We start from the raw sequence: 11,828 nt of genomic DNA, 5'->3' as shown, positions 1-11,828 counted from the left end.
TTTCATTGTTTGCATTATTGAATTACCGGTTGCATCGTTGTGTCGAGTTGTTGGTCTTAGTGTCTAGTTCGTTTAGAGTTTCGAGTTCTGTTCACATTTGTCATGTCGCCGCTGCATCGTTATCCCTTCCGCTGTCCACCACACCATCCATCAATTTTCACCACGTGCTACCCATAGTTCATTGTCACAATGATAGTTGAGGTCGTTCACATCTTCGCTTGATCCAATCTGCATCTTATCTAGTTTGTCTTGGAAAGAGGGAGAGAAAAAAAGACAGAGAAAAAAAAGAGAGAAAAAAAGAAAGAAAAAGTCAGAGAAAAAAAAGAGTGAAAGAAAAAGAAAAAAGTGTGAGGAAAAAAAGGGAGAAGAAAAAAAATAAAATTCAGATCTATCTAGACTCAATCTCGTAGTTGAATTCGAATTGGAATATGTTTTGTGCACTGTTTAGTAAAACAGGCATAACTTCCTCATACGAAGTCCGTTTTGGCTCCGCGAGTACTCAAATGAAAGCTAGCGACGAGCTGCATCTAAATAGTTGCAGAGGCTAGTTCAATATTTGCACCTCAAAATCGTCTTCTAAATAGGTATTTTTGCCCTCCGAAGTTCGCGGACACAGCTTATTCCAGTTTTTCAAGCCAGTTTCAGAATTCCTTGACTCCTCATATCAACTCGGAATTGAGTGATTCTTTTTGCATTAAAAAGCTTGAGTTAGTAGCATTCTTTGAAAAAAATTATCAGAAAATTGGCTCAAACTTTTCAAGAGGAAAGTTGGAGAGAGAGTTGTTGTATATCCTGCTTGGCAGTTGTTTTTCATCATTATTTTTACTGCCGTTGTGATCTTCACTTATATCTTGCTGTCTAGAGCTACTTAGTATCCTCATTGATGCTAGTTGTGCTACGCCATGACCTCATTAGTGTTCTAGGCTCGCGTCTCTAGTCCGGCCTAGCCTAGGACCAGCACAGTACCGTCGTTGAGCGTTTATTCAACATTGCATCTTTGAATTGATTATTGCTAATCTTTTGCTACCATATATAGCCAACCCAGCTCCACATATTTCTACACCGTGTATACGTACGTTCCCCTGGCAATCGCTTTACACAATCTTCGGAGTTATTTGACACCGCTGGTTGCCTGTCACCACCTGTCGCATGGTAAGAACTTGTAAGATATTGATATTTGCTTTACTGTGAGCACTTCACAACCACATCCTAGTAGTTCATAGGAACATTATTCTTGAATTTTGTTTCTTGTTTCTACTAATCATGACAGGTTCCGGAGATAGAAGTTCTTGGACGACGGACACATCGTCACCATCACGAGAGTTGGGACAACACACACAAGCACATGGTCAGGTTATCTCTTTACCGTCATTTGAGGGTAGATTTAATCCTGCTATTTATCTAGCTTGGGAGCTTGAAGTAGAACAAGTTTTTAGTCACCATGACTTTTCTGAACTTGAGCGAGTACGAGCTGCCACTAAAGCATTTACTGGTTTTGCTTCTGTTTGGTGGAGTGTGCATTGTAAGAAAAAACATTGATAACCAACCCACAACTTGGAAAGATTTGAAAGATGTAATGAGACCACAATTTTTCCCTCCTTACTATCGCCGTGAATTGCTTCGCAAATTTGAACAATTTAAACAAGGCAACAACACTGTTCATGCTTACTACCAAGAGTTCAAATCTTATATGCGTCATTGTGACATAGAAGAATCTGAGGATGATACAATGAATAGATTTTTTGGTGGTTTGAACCATGATATTCAGGCACGATTTCAGTATATTCCTCGTTGCATTACTGGTATGTATGTTCGTGCTTGTACCTTTGTGCGACAGTTACAGGAGGACGCATTAGGTGACTACAACAACAACTATTCCAGTTCATGCTCACCACCACCGGTTGGTTCCTCGACCGTTGCACCTACTAGAGCAGCCACACCTCAGATTGTGAGCGCGACATCATCTCAAGAGTATGGTACATTGCCATCATCCGTACCTACATCAGCTACATCTTTGCGACAACGTAACTGTAAAGGTATTGATGATATAACTTCACATGAGAATGATGCATGCCTAGTTAACTTGAATACATCATGTGTTGAGTTACCTGTTGATTTGAGCACATCACCTATTTTAGAGAATCGTGTTACTGTCATGAATGTGTCATATGATCAAACAGTTGAAGTACCAACAATTTTGAGTGCACCCATTGAATTAACTGTTGATGCAAAAGAACCAATGTTTAATCATTTTGATATGACCTCTAATCTTGGTGATGATTCTGTGTCCAATGACTTATTGCATGTTTGCTTATTTAAGCATGTTGTAGCATGTAAATTTGATGCAAGTAAGGTTTATTCACCAATGTTGGGATGGTTTAATGATGAACATTGTCAACCTTTTGAAATGAATAAGAGCTTCGCTTATATGTGCAAACTGAGTTGCAATATTTTCATGCCTTCTACTTCTTGTGATAATATTTTGGCTTTAGATTTTATCAACTATGAAGGTTACTCATGTATACATGTGCCATATGTGCAAAAACAAAGGAAAGTAAAAATGGATGACATATACATATACAACATGTACACCTTGTCTCTTTTGTTAGCCACATTTCAGATTAAGCAACGCCGAGGACGGCTTTGTTTTCAAGAAGGGGAGGATGATGAGGACATGACTACCTTGGATATGACCAAAAATATTGCATACATGCATATTTATCAGGTGATTTCTAGTGCAAACTATTCAATAATCTATTTATGTTATCCAGAACAAAAATACTTCACACACTTTTGTGTTTTGTCTAATTGCAGGTGTATGGGACATTTGTACAATCCACATATGAAGATAGGGGAAAAGGAGAAGCTTAGGTTATGTTCAAAAAGTCCTTTCACGTCACTTTTGGGCCAAGAGAAGACAGAGTCCAAGTCTCTCACGTTCTGGATTCAGATTCGGACTGCACAGACATACCTGACTCAAAACGCCAACAACTTTTTCATACGGACTCCGAATTGGGTGATTTTTTTTGTTGGAAAGTAGATTTCGTCCTCTTTCCAACCCAATTGGATTCACCTTTAAATTCGTCCGGAGCGTTGAGATATGGACGAAACAATCTGACGCTGCAGCAGAATCCGAGTCAAACAACAAGTCCAAAGGTGTTGCATCACCTCCACTTGGGCCCATGAGCCTTGTACGACCTAGGGTTGGTTTTAGGCTGCCTTGGGACGTCCTCCCACCTCCTTGGCCGCCACCCCTTGCTCCTATATAAGTAGATCCATCTAGTAGCTTGTTCCTTGGGATTTGTTTAGTTAAAAGTTAGCCATTGCAACTTCGTGTACTTCGTTTGTGTCCAACGACCAGACCAAGACCGCTTTCGGATCCCCACCTTTATCAATACTTCATCTATATTCACAATATTCAGATTGCATTATTATATTCTTGCTTGTTCTTCGATTGCGTGCAGGAATAGACCTTCGTGGTCAGGCTGATTGTGCTTCCAGCATCATCAGTAACCTCGGGAGATTGGTTTAGCGATTGCTAAGGCGCAACGTTGTGCACGTTTGTAGTCGGATCGTCAAAGTCGGCTCCACCAAATCGATAGTTATCATCTCATCGAAAGATCGGGACACCCTCGCCTCTATCACCCACCGAGTCACGCGGCGCCACAAGCTCTGCTACATCTCCAACGCCGTCGTTTTCCTCCTCGGTCGTTCGAGATCGCCGCCGCTCGTACGTCGCCGTCCGGCCCTCTCCGAGTGATGAGGACATCAATACCATTGTTACACCCACAGCCCTTGCTGCTATACATACTGGACCAATTACTAGAGCTCGCGCACGCCAATTAAATTACCAGGTACTTTCGTTTCTTGGTAATGATTCTAATGTTCATGAGAATATGATGCTGCCTAAATTGGATACATTTGTTTTGCTTACAAATGAAGGGCCTAGCTTTGAGAAGGATGAACATTGGAGCAAGAACAAGCATAGAGATGATGGGATGCGCATGGGGGACAAGAACGGAGCTACAAGTGATGATTTCAGGACGTTGAAGCCACCATAATGCGTGCATGAAGCCTTGGACGAAATATACAAGATGCTACTTCATAACTTTCGTCCAGAAGCTATTCTAGGTGCTGCGTCACCTTATTATTGGGCCCGGCCCATGTAATTTCGAAATACTTGAGTATAGGCTATTTTTAGAGTCCGTATGTGTGGGGAAACAAGAGATAGGGTTGTTTTCGGACCCCTTCCCCAAGGGCCACAAAATTCCCCCCTCTTCCTCCATATGTACAGCCCTGAGGGCGTCGTTTAGACTTTGGGTTTTGTTTAGATTAAAAGTTCGCCATAGCTGCAACTTCGCGTACTTCGTTTGTGTTCAACGACCAGACAAAGGCGTCACAGAACCCCACCTTGATAAATAAAGTTTTCATCTTATATTCGCAATATCCAGATTGCAATCTCAGTTTCTTGCTTGTTCTTCGTTTGCTCGCAGGAAACAGACCCTCGTGGTCAGGTTGATCGTGCTCCGGCGTGGTCAATAACCTCTCGGAGTTGGTTTAGCGACTGCTAAGGCACGACGTCCTCGCACGTTCGTAGTCGGATAGTCAAAGTCGACTTCCATCAAAGCGATATCCATCATCTCATCGAAAGACGGGACACCTTTGCCTCTATCAAGTGGTATCAGATTTCCAGGTTGCTCGGTGAGATTTTACAGTTTTTCGTAGTTTAGATCGAGTATGTTCTTCATACCTACAGTCCACGAAAAAGCCACAAAAAAAATTAGGGTTAGTTCAGTATATCCGAACCAATCTGAGCCTTTGCATAATCTTTTCAGGGTTTTTGCTTTGTTGAATTTGCGGTTGCATCGTCGTGTCAAGTTGCTGGTCTTAGAGCCTAGTCTTTTAGAGTTTCGAGTTCTGGTCCTAAGTTGTCACGCCGCCGCCGCACCATCATCATCGCCTTGCCATCTACCACTATTGCTTATCTGCCACCGCTCCGAATCCGTTTCCATATACCACCACCAATCCGTATCCATATACCACCACCGATCTGTATCCATATACCACCACCGCTACCATATACCACCACCGCTGCCATATCCTACCACCATATATCCACCACCAATCCGAGTTCTTTTCATATTCGGTTTGTTTTAGAGATCCATCTATTTTCCGTTTCGTGTTTCCTTGCCTGAGTAGGTCTCTAAAAAAATGTCTCGAGACCCCCGGGCAGTTTTTAGGCCAAAATTTCGGCAACCAAAAATATTTTTTCCCTATCCTATTTTTAGGTCCCGGGGAGTGTTTTGAGACTCTCGCCATCATAGTGATTTTTAGTCGCACTTTTTCGTCGTCGCTGCCCTGATTTCTGAAAAAAAATAGTCAAAAAAATTTTGTGCCCATCCTGTCAGTTTGACCTGGGAAGAGTTTTGAGACACTCGCCATTATAGTGATTTTTCGAAGAAAAAAAAGAGGAGCGCAAAAAAAAGAGGGCGAAAAAAGAGCAAAAAAAAATTTCCAGAGTGTGCTTTTCCCTTGTTTAGGTGCAGCGCCGTGATTTTGTTAGTGTTCTAGGCTCGCGTCTCTAGCACGGTCTAGCCTAGGACCAGCACAGTACCGTCGTTGAGCGTTTCTTCAACTTTGCATCTCTGAATTGATTATTGCTCACCATTTTTGCTACCATATTATAAGCCTTCCCAGCTCCACATACATCTACATCGTGCGTTTGACTCTCCCTGGTAATCGCTCTATCCAAGCTTTGAGAGTTTTGACTACAATGGTTGCCGATCACCACCTGCTGTTGGGTAAGAACTGGTAAGAATTTGAGATTCGCTTGAAGGTTTTGTGACACACCACCATCACCACCACTTCCTAGTGGTCTGCAGGAGCATATTCTTTTGTGTTTCTATTGCTGCTAACTATGGCAGGATCACAAGCCGATGAGACTGATTGGGAGAACATGACGAACAAGGAGTTGCATGATAAATTTCAGCAAATGATGAGTGGCAAGGTGGGAGATGTGCTAAACAGATTTGAAGAGGCTATGGAGAAGATAGATGCCGTGGAGAAGTCGTTTGAGACAAAGCTGGATAACAGGTTTAATGAATTGCTCAAGCGTCTTCCCCAACCACCACCGGCTGCACATGTCGCACCTCTACAACAACAACAACCACATCTCCAACGCCGCCTTCCAAATCAAGTGGGACGAGCACAGCGCGTTCCAATTGAGACTGGTCAAAATTCGGGTGCCGCTGCACCTACTGTTGATGCTTCTTTGGCTCCTGCTACTGCGGCGGCTGAGGAGGATGACGATTATGAGGATGAGGTTGATCAAAATCAGAACTACGTGCAGCCAGTAGCACCACCACCAGCAGGTCAACCTCAAGTATATATTCGCAACGGTAGGCCGGCACCACCACCTCAGGTGCGAGATCATGACCATCTCCCTAAACTGAAATTGAATATTCCACCATTTGAGGGTAGATATGTTCCTGATATATATCTTACTTGGGAGTTAGAAACTGAACAACGATTTACATGTTTACAATATCCTGAGGAGAGACGTGTTCCTGCTGCTGTTTGTGCTTTCACTAGCTTTGCATGTGTTTGGTGGTCTGAACATTGTAGATTATATCCTATTCCAGCTAGTTGGGCTGCTTTGAAAACTGCTATGCGTACTCGTTGGGTTCCACCATATTATCAACATGAATTACTTCAAAAATTGCAGCGCTTAAGACAAGGGAAAAATTCTGTAGAAGAATATTATCAGGAATTACAAACTGGCATGCTTAGATGTGGTATTGTTGAGGAGAATGAAGCTATGCTTGCACGTTTTATGGGTGGATTAAATAAAGAGATTCAGACTATTCTAGAGTATAAGGATTATAATAATATCACTCGTTTATTCCATCTTGCTTGTAAAGCTGAACGTGAAGTGCAGGGTCGACAGCCATTGGCGCGAACTAACTTTTCTGCAGGTCGACCTTCATCATGGACACCGCGTGCATCGTCTACTTCCACTGCACCAGCACCTCCATCAGGTTCCACCTCCAGCCGTGATACAAGAAAGCAGGCACAACCACCACTATCTGCCAAGAGCGCACCTGCCGGTCCTGCACAGAGCTCTTCTTCTTCCATGGCATCGACAGGGCACACAAGTGATATTATTTGTCGTCGTTGTAAGGGAAGAGGACATTATGCGAGAGAATGCAAATCTCAGCGTGTAATGATTGCTACCGAGGATGGTGGGTATGAGTCCGCTAGTGACTATGCTGAGGAGACTTTGGCTCTTATTACACGTGAAGAACATGGTGGAGATGAATGGAAAACTGCATTTAAAACTAAGTTTGGTTTATATGAGTGGTTAGTCGTGCCTTTTGACACTAATGCACCTAGTACTTTCATGAGACTAATGAACGAAGTTTTACGTGCTTTCATTGGACGATTTGTGGTAGTCTATTTTGATGATATACTGATTTATAGCAAATCTTTGGAAGAACATTTGGAACATTTACGTGCTGTTTTTATTGCTCTACGTGATGCACGTTTGTTTGGTAACCTTGGGAAGTGCACCTTTTGCACCGACCGAGTATCTTTTCTTGGCTATGTTGTTACTCCACAGGGAAATGAAGTTGATAAAGCCAAGATTGAAGCTATTGAGAGTTGGCCGCAGCCCAAAACGGTCACACAAGTGCGGAGTTTTCTTGGACTCGCTGGTTTCTATAGGCGTTTTGTGAGAGATTTTAGCACCATTGCTGCACCTCTCAACGAGCTTACAAAGAAGGATGTGCCTTTTGTTTGGGGTACCGCACAGGAAGAAGCCTTCACGGTATTGAAAGATAAGTTGACACATGCTCCTTTACTCCAACTTCCTGATTTTAATAAGACTTTTGAGCTTGAATGTGATGCTAGTGGAATTGGATTAGGAGGTGTGTTATTACAAGATGGTAAACCTGTTGCATACTTTTCTGAAAAATTGAGTGGGCCTAGTCTGAATTATTCTACTTATGATAAAGAACTATATGCTCTTGTTCGGACTTTAGAAACATGGCAACATTATTTATGGCCCAAAGAATTTGTTATACATTTTGATCATTAATCTTTGAAACATATTAAAAGTCAAGTTAAACTGAATCGTAGACATGCTAAATGGGTTGAATTCATTGAAGCTTTCCCTTATGTCATTAAACACTAGAAGGGTAAAGAAAATGTTATTGCTGATGCATTGTCTCGTCGCTATACTATGCTTTCACAACTTGACTTCAAAATATTTGGTTTGGAGACCATCAAAGATCAATATGTGCATGATGCTGATTTTAAAGATGTTTTGCAGAATTGTAAAGAAGGAAGAACCTGGAACAAGTTTGTCGTTAATGATGGATTTGTGTTCCGTGCTAACAAGCTATGCATTCCAGCTAGCTCTCTTCGTCTTTTGTTGTTGCAGGAGGCACATGGAGGAGGATTAATGGGACACTTTGGCGTGAAGAAGACGGAGGACGTACTTGCTACACATTTCTTTTGGCCAAAGATGAGACGGGATGTTGAGCGTTTTGTTGCTCGCTGCACTACATGTCAAAAAGCTAAGTCACGAATCAATCCTCATGGTTTATATATGCCTTTGCCTGTACCTAGTGTTCCTTGGGAGGATATATCTATGGACTTTGTTTTAGGTTTACCTCGAACAAAGAAGGGGAGGGATAGCATATTTGTTGTCGTGGATAGATTCTCAAAAATGGCACACTTTATACCATGTCTTAAAAGCGATGATGCTGTTAATGTTGCTGATTTGTTCTTCCGTGAAATTATTCGTTTGCATGGTGTGCCAAATACTATTGTTTCAGATCGTGATACTAAATTTCTTAGCCACTTTTAGAAATGTTTATGGGCTAAGTTGGGGACTAAACTGCTTTTTAGTACAACTTGTCACCCCCAAACTGATGGACAAACTGAAGTAGTCAATAGAACATTGTCTACTATGCTTAGGGCTGTTTTGAAGAATAATAAGAAAATGTGGGAAGAATGCTTGCCTCATATTGAGTTTGCTTATAATCGTTCATTTCATTCTACTACTAAGATGTGATCTTTTGAAATTGTGTATGGTTTCCTACCTCGTGCACTTATTGATTTGTTGCCTCTTCCATCTTCGGAGAAGGTTAATTTTGATGCTAAACAACGTGCTGAATTGATCTTAAAAATGCATGAGTTAACTAAGGAATACATTGAGCGTATGAATGCTAAATATAAACTTGCTGGAGATAAGGGTAGAAAACATGTTGTGTTTGCACCTGGAGATCTTGTTTGGTTACATTTGCGTAAGGAAAGATTTCCTGATTTGCGCAAATCAAAGCTAATGCCACGTGCTGATGGTCCTTTTAAGGTGTTAGAGAAAATAAATGATAATGCATATAAACTTGAGCTGCCTGCAGATTTTGGGGTTAGTCCCACTTTTGACATTGCAGAATTGAAACCTTATTTGGGTGAGGGAGATGAGCTTCCATCGAGGACAACTTCATTTCAAGAAGGGGAGGATGATGAGGACATCAATACCATTGTTACACCCACAGCCCCTGCTGCTATACATACTGGACCAATTACTAGAGCTCGCGCACGCCAATTAAATTACCAGGTACTTTCGTTTCTTGGTAATGATTCTAATGTTCATGAGAATATGATGCTGCCTAAATTGGATACATTTGTTTTGCTTACAAATGAAGGGCCTAGCTTTGAGAAGGATGAACATTGGAGCAAGAACAAGCATGGAGATGATGGCATGCGCGTGGGGGACAAGAACGGAGCTACAAGTGATGATTTCAGGACGTTGAAGCCACCATAATGCGTGCATGAAGCCTTGGACGAAATATACAAGATGCTACTTCATAACTTTCGCCCAGAGGCTATTCTAGGTGCTGCGTCACCTTATTATTGGGCCAGGCCCATGCAATTTCGAAATACTTGAGTATAGGCTATTTTTAGTGTCCGTATGTGTGGGGAAACAAGAGATAGGGTTGGTTTCGGACCCCTTCCCCAAGGGCCACGAAATTCCCCCCTCTTCCTCCATATATACAGCCCTTAGGGCGTCGTTTAGACTTTGGGTTTTGTTTAGATTAAAAGTTCGCCATAGCTGCAACTTCGCGTACTTCGTTTGTGTTCAACGACCAGACAAAGGCGTCACAGAACCCCACCTTGATCAATAAAGCTTTCATCTTATATTCGCAATATCCAGATTGCAATCTCAGTTTCTTGCTTGTTCTTCGTTTGCTCGCAGGAAACAGACCCTCGTGGTCAGGTTGATCGTGCTCCGGCGTGGTCAATAACCTCTCGGAGTTGGTTTAGCGATTGCTAAGGCACGACGTCCTCACACGTTCGTAGTCGGATCGTCAAAGTTGACTTCCATCAAAGCGATATCCATCATCTCATCGAAAGACGGGACACCTTTGCCTCTATCACCGAGCCCGCGTCGTAGCCCTCTGCAACCACTGTGAGCTTCCACGTCGAAACCCCCTCTCCCCCGAGCTCGTTATGCCCTGTAGCCGTCGCCCCCTTACCGACCAAATCGCACCGCCGCCTGAGCTCCTCACCGCCGTGGCCACACCCACTGAAGCTCGAAACCGAGCACGCCACCGTGGTCAGTGCGTCCCCAGGAGATGAACGCGACCAACCCCGGCCCCTATCATGCACCGTAGCCCGTTCTCCCCTCCCCGCCAAACTCCGGTCGCAGCCCATGTGGTCGTCGCCGTCAATCTAGGCCGCCTCCGGTGAAACGGAGGGCACCAGTGGGTGCGCGCTAGCTCCAGCTCCTCGTAGATGCCCTCCGCCGGCCATTTGGTCGCCGGAGGAGGAATCCCGAGCCCCTCCGCCGTCTTTGTGCTTGCCGGCGACGAGCCCCGGGTCAACTCCGGCGAGTTTGACCCGACCCCCTCTTCGAGTAACTGACATGTGGGGCCAGCCCTAACTAATTTCTAGATTAGTACTAATTAAAATAGGTTAGTTAGTTTGACACTAACGCGCGGGCCCCACTGGTCAGGTTTGACCTGGACTGGCCCTGTTGACCGCTGACATCACAGTGACGTCATGCTGACGCAGTAATGCCTTTTCTGGATTTATTCTTATTCAGGAAATTCCAGGAAATAGTGCTAACTTCTAAAAATCATAGAAATTAATCTGTAACTCCAAATGCAAAGATTTATATATGAAAAATGATCAGAAAAATCCAATCTATCCATCTGTACTGGTTTCATGCATGTTAAAGCAACTTAACCCTACGGTTTATATTAAAACATGATAAAGCACTATTTAAATTCATAAGATGAGTTTGGGGTTGAACCTTTGGTTCAAAATGGCTCAAACCCATCTGGTTGTAGTTGCATTAGCCCAACACACTCATTCTGCCATGTCATGATCATGCATCATATTGTGCATTGCATTGATTGTGTTCTTCCTTGTTTGCCGGTATTTGTCCCCTCTTAGTAGACGTGGTTCCGACGATGAGATCGATGACACCGATGAAGAGCTATACTATCTTCAGAAGTGCCAGGCAAGCAAACCCCCTTGTTCATTCCAATACAATCCCACTCTCTCGCTCCTGCTCTCTTTTACTGCATTAGGACAACATCGATTCAACTTTTACATGCTGCGGTAGCTGAACCCCTTTTCCTCTGCATGACCTGTCATTGCGAGAGTAAATAGATGAAACCCACTAGCATGAGTAGGAGTTGTTTGAGCCCTGATGTGCCTACTCATTCATGCTTGTTTGTCATGCCTGCTACTACTTAGAGTTGAGTCAGGTCTGATTCATCGGGAATGAATTGGAATGGTGATGAACATGTCCTACT

Source organism: Aegilops tauschii, chromosome 6, assembly GCF_002575655.3.
Source record: "Aegilops tauschii subsp. strangulata cultivar AL8/78 chromosome 6, Aet v6.0, whole genome shotgun sequence".
NCBI lineage: Eukaryota > Viridiplantae > Streptophyta > Magnoliopsida > Poales > Poaceae > Aegilops > Aegilops tauschii.
The sequence above is the reverse complement of the archived record's forward strand: the minus strand, read 5'-3'. Positions refer to the sequence as shown.